Below are 6015 nucleotides of genomic sequence, written 5' to 3'. Positions count from 1 at the left end.
GAGAATGTTATTGGGCAATAGGAGCTTACTTTAACTGTGGAGGCAAGGGCCATCTTGCTAAGTACTGCACCAGTGCCCCTAGATTTGGTCTAGCTCCTACTACTGTAGAAGGATCTGTTCAGAGTCCTGCTATCAGAGGTTCACAACCGGTTAGCAGAGGAAGAGGCAGAGATAGAGGTAATGCTTCTGGCAGTTAGGATACCATTAGCCGGTCAGCACAAGGGAGTGCTCCAGCCAGAGTCTACACAATGAGACAGCGGGAAGAAGCTAAAACTTCTGACATTGTGGCTGGTACATTCTCTATCTCTAATCAAGATGTATTTGTACTGTTTGATCCAGGTTCAATCCACTCATATGTTAGTGCTAGCATAATTAGTTTCCTTGCGGTTCCGTGTGCCAAAATGGATTTTGAAGTGCTAGTAACTAATCCGCTAGGACAAGAAGTCCGAGTCAATAGAATCTATAAAGATTATCCTTTGGTGATCCAAGGACACACTTTTCTGTCAGATTTGATTGAAATGCCATTCAGAGATTATGATATCATCTTGGGCATGGATTGGTTAACCAGGCATCACGCCATGATTGACTATAGACTGAAGACAGTTACTTTTGCTGTCCCTGTAACACCCTAACTGTAGCAATTCTGTACATTCTACTGTTTCGATGACCGGTATCGGTGCGGACAGCTAGAACGTTTGAAAAATATTTAAACTAAAGTGAGGAACCATAATTAACTCAAATATTAATAAGAAAAATTTAGGAAAAATTTTAGAAATAAAATACAACCAAGTGAAATGAGCCGGTGCTTTAGTGATGAGTAACCCAGTGGGAAGTTGCGGTTTTCGCAGCTAGAAGCCCTAAACCTGGGAGAAAATTCATGAAAAAATTTTTGAGACTCCAGAGAAGAGTCATTGAGGTTTCTATGGCATAAAATAATTTTGGCTGACTTGTCCATGTTAGTAGTATGCCCTAGAGCATATCATTTAGTATGTATCTTGTACATATTTTTATTAATAAAAGGCATTTCCACTTTTCCGTTTACATAATATATTTATGTGTAATAGAAAAGGTCCATTGATATTTTGTTAGAAATATTATTCTTAAGTTGTTAAGAATATGAGTGACAATATTTCTAGCACAAAGTATCATAAATAGGTTCACAATCAAGGATACTTCATAATAAGGACATGACTTATCCAGAAAGATTGTATTCATGTTTGTTCCCAAGTTATTTATATGAGATATAAATAAGATGGAATGGTGAGTCTCATGCCATATAAAAAACATGATAGGCACTTATAAATGATAAGTAGGCCGAACCAGTGACACTTATGACAAACACATGGAGTTTACTCTTGTCAATGTTTTGTCATAAATCATATCAGTGCATATAATCTTTAGACCTGAGATAGCATAGTTATCTTGTATATAGGTAGTTTGAGTTTGATACTGCTTTCATACTTGTACTGTGTATTGGTATATGGGCTTGTGTTGGCTCCTACTAGTTATATATGGAGGTAGGTGTTGATCAAGATGGAATCTGTTCCTCTAAGTAAATAGAGATAAAATCCTATGTTCATTTAATTGTTCTTGATGTTTCAAGTTCCTGGCCAGGACAGATAGATTTATTTAGAAAAGAGTTTCTGATGAGAAAACCCTTTTAATCAAGAACTGGAATTAAAAGAGAACATAATATTCATAGCAAATGGAGTTTGACATAAACCATGACTCCAGCTTGAGTTGGGATTTTGTAACAGAGAGATTCTAGTGCATGGTAACATATGATTATAGGTTCATTTAAGGTAAACCTTATTACTAATTGGGTGGCCATGGCATGCTATGCTAGGTGTTAACCATGGTTTATGAGGTTCATAAAATGATTTAGAGAAATCATTTATGGTAAGAAAGAGTTCTGATGATATTAAGAGTTGATATCATGTCTCATTGCCAATTAGTGATGAGCCTAGTAAGTCACACACATACACTAGTTATCACCTAATTAAATATGATTTAATTAATTAATTAAAGAGTTTAATTGATTAATTAAATATATTTGGTTTGCAATTAGTTTGCAAAGTCTCTAGCATGACTTGAAACCAAATCTAGATTATTGGATATATAATATAAGTTAAATTTATATTTAAAGTGTTTAAATATGAATTTAATTAATGAGAAATTAATTAATAGAGATTAATTAATTAATTTATATTTGATATAAATTAATTAGAAGAAGAAAAATAATTATTTTGGGTTGAGAACTCAAAATTAAGACACAGGGGCATTTTGGTCATTTTGCAGTGTGACACGTGGCACCATGAGATGGTGACACATGGAATAACACATAAGCTTGCCAAATATTTTTTAATCATGTAAGATGATTAAAATCAAGATTACATATAGGTTTGACACTTGGCACAATGTGATTGGGTCACTTAAACTTAGAGCTAATCAAAGGGTGACATGTGGCAAGGGTTTAATGTGTTAACCTAGCTATTTAAGTGTTGTTATGAAAAAATAAAATACAACCAGCAGCCACACTCCTTGGTCACGCCATTTTGCAGCCCTCCCTCTATTCTTCTTCATCTCTCATCAATTCAAAGAGATTAGCCATCAATCTCTTGAATTAAGAACACTAGAAATTGTTTCTAGTGTCCTGTTTACATCTCTAATCTCTTAAAAGGCAGAACTTGAATTTCTAATTAATAGAAAAGGCTTTAGAAGCTGTTCAAGGGTTGCCATAGGTATTCTTGGTGTGGACAAGCTAGAGGGACAACATCTGGTGTCCTGAAAACGAATCTCAAAGGCGCAGACACGCTGCAGTGCATCAAGAGGTTAGTGTAATCGTTCTTGATTTAATCTAGGGTTCTAAAATTAATCTGATCAATTTTAAAATCTTAAATGGCAAATACATATCCAAAAACATATTAAAAGAGTTTTAATATGTTTTTTATCATTGAAATCAAATAGATAAAAATAAATCTTACATGATGCATGTGACCCTAGGTGATAATTTTTGAATTCAATGGTATAAACTTGTGTTTTTCACGCTTCCGTTCCTTCAGTCCAGTTAAGTAAATAAATTATATGACATAAAATATGAACTACTATTGATGAAAAATTAATTAAAAATGAGTAAAGAAATAAGAAAGAAAAAGAAAACAAAAATAAGATTAAATGCTAATTACGACATAAGCTTAAAGTAAAATAATGTAATTAAAATATTTTAGCCAATAAAAATTAAACAAATACATATAAGAAGATAAGAGAGAGTTGAAGAAGACAAATTAAAAATTAAAAGCCATCTTCTTCATTTTTTTTCAAGATAGCCGAATCTCTTTCATGGTGAGCTTTCACCATTTTTGTCAAGCTTGAGCTTGATTTCTCCTTCATTCTTCCACCAAAATCCATAACTCTTTCCATCAAAAATTAATTCCACACTTAGACTAAGCTATTGACAACCAAGAAAAGAGGAAAAGAGAAAGTTTTTCACAAGTCCAAGAAGTGCCACTTCAAGGTTAGTGCTAAATTTCTTACTTCTCTCTTTACATTTTTTATTTGAACTTTGAGTTAAGTTAGAAAATGGAGAAAATTTGAAGAAAATATACATGTTAGGGACATTCAAATTTTCAGCAGCCATTACAGCTTATTAGCTGTTCTGTTGCACACCAGGAGACACAATGTGACTGATGGTGTGATGGTCAGAGGTACTTGGTACCCAGTGCTAGTTTACCCGTTTATCCAGTCCAGTCATCTAGTATAGGTTACTCGGGCAATCAAAATAAATCTTACCAAATTTTAATCAAATAATACTGCAATAAATGCTAGAAATTAAGAATACAAAAAATGTAAACATATATTCTGCATATTTATTTTATTTTAGTTATTTTATTTTATATTGTCACCACTAAGCAGAATTACTTAGCGGGTTGCTTTTGCCACGCACAGGTACTGGAGACATTGCTGGGAAGTCCAGCAGACCTCAGACCAGGTGAATTGTCAGATCTGCACACAGAATCCAGAGTCACCTCACATTTGCAGTGCATTGGTAGGACATTAAGGTTACTTTTGGTATTTTATATTTTGTAAACTTTTGTAATGTATATTATAAACTCATGTAATTATGCTTTTGATGTAATTATCTATGAACCATGTTCAGAAATAAATTTGTGCATTTCTTATTAAATAGAGTATGATATGAAACGAATTGAATTTTGAGATATTGAAGTCATTTGAGAAATTGTTGAAAATATGTTGGTGGTTGACTGAGATTCAAATTATGATTATATTGGAAGTGTTTTTAATAGATTTAAAAGAACTGTTTTTCCAATTTACAGTCGACACTCTGCCGGATTTTCTATAAAATTTGCAAAAAATTCAGATTAATCAAAAATTACAAATAAATGAATTAAAAAGGGTAAATTGTAATGGAAATATGAATTGGTGCTCCGGCACACTGCGTGGCATATCTTGCTCAGCTACACAATAGATGGGTAAGGGGTGTCATAATTCCTCTCATGTAGTTTAAGCTGGCGAGAAGCATAGGCAATGACATTTCTATCTTGCATCAACACATAGCCCAATCCATTATGAGAAGCATCACTATATATGGTGTACTCTTTACCCAAGGTAGGCAAAGTTAAGACTGGAGCTTCAGTTAAACACCTTTTCAACTCATCAAAACTCTTCAAGAAAGGTTTAGTCCACTGAAATTTCACATCCTACCTAAGTAGCTTAGTCAGTGGCGATGCTACCATGGAGAATCCCTTCACAAACCTTTGATAATACCCTACTAAACCAAGTAAACTCTGAATTTCAGTGACATTTCTGGGTGGCTTCCAATTAAGAATGACTTTTACTTTGCTAGGATCCACCTGGATATCCTCTGAAGATACAATATGCCCTAAGAAAGCAATCTCCTTTAGCCAAAACTCATATTTCGATAGTTTAGCATACAACTGTTTCTCCCTTAAAGTCTGCAATACTATCCTCAAGTGCTTGTCATGTTCCTCTGCATTCTTTGAGTACACCAAAATATCATCAATGAACACCACTACAAACTGATCCAAACATGGCCTGAAGATAGTGCTCATCAGGCCCATAAAAGTAGCTGGAGCATTAGTCAACCTGAATGGCATCACCAAGAATTCATAATGGCCATACCGAGTCCTGAAGGCAGTTTTAGGAATACTCTGCTCCTGCACCCTCAATTGATAGTAGCCTGATCTCAAGTCAATCTTGGAGAATACAGTTGCATCCTTCAACTGATCAAATAGATAATTAATCCGTGGCAGAGGATATCTGCTCTTTATGGTTACCTTATTCAACTGTCTGTAGTCTATGCATAGACGGAGAGTACCATCCTTCTTCTTCACAAACAATACTGGTGCTCCCCAAGGTGACACGCTAGGGCGGATGAAACCCTTATCTAGCAACTCCTGCAATTACACTTTCAACTCTTTCAACTCAGCAGGTGCCATCCTATATGGAGTGATGGAAATTGGTTCCACACTAGGTATGATCTCAATGTCAAACTGCACCTCTCTCTCTAGAGGTAATCCTGGAAATTCTTTCGGAATGACATCCAGAAAATCACATACAGTAGGAATATCCCTTAATTTTGGACTCCCCACTTGAGTGTCTATCACATGGGCCAAATATGCTTCACACCCTTTTCTAATCATCTTTCTAGCAAGTGCAGTTGAAATGATGTTAGATGGCAATAACTACCTCTTCCCGTGTATTATTACATCTGTAAACTCGGGAAGACCAAAAATAACCGTCTTCAGTCTATAGCCGATCATGGCATGATGCCTGGCTAACCAATCCATGCCCAAATGATATCATAATCTCAAAAGTGCATTTCAATTAAATCTGACAAGAATGTATGTCCTTGGATTACCAAAGGAAAATCCTTATACAGTTTGTTCACCCTAACCTCTTGTCCTAAAGGACTAGTCACTAGTACTTCATAATCCAATTTCACACAAGGAATAGCAATAAAACATGCAATACTGG

The sequence above is a fragment of the Hevea brasiliensis genome, chromosome 10 (genome assembly GCF_030052815.1).
Source record: "Hevea brasiliensis isolate MT/VB/25A 57/8 chromosome 10, ASM3005281v1, whole genome shotgun sequence".
NCBI lineage: Eukaryota > Viridiplantae > Streptophyta > Magnoliopsida > Malpighiales > Euphorbiaceae > Hevea > Hevea brasiliensis.
This window is presented reverse-complemented; position numbering follows the sequence as displayed.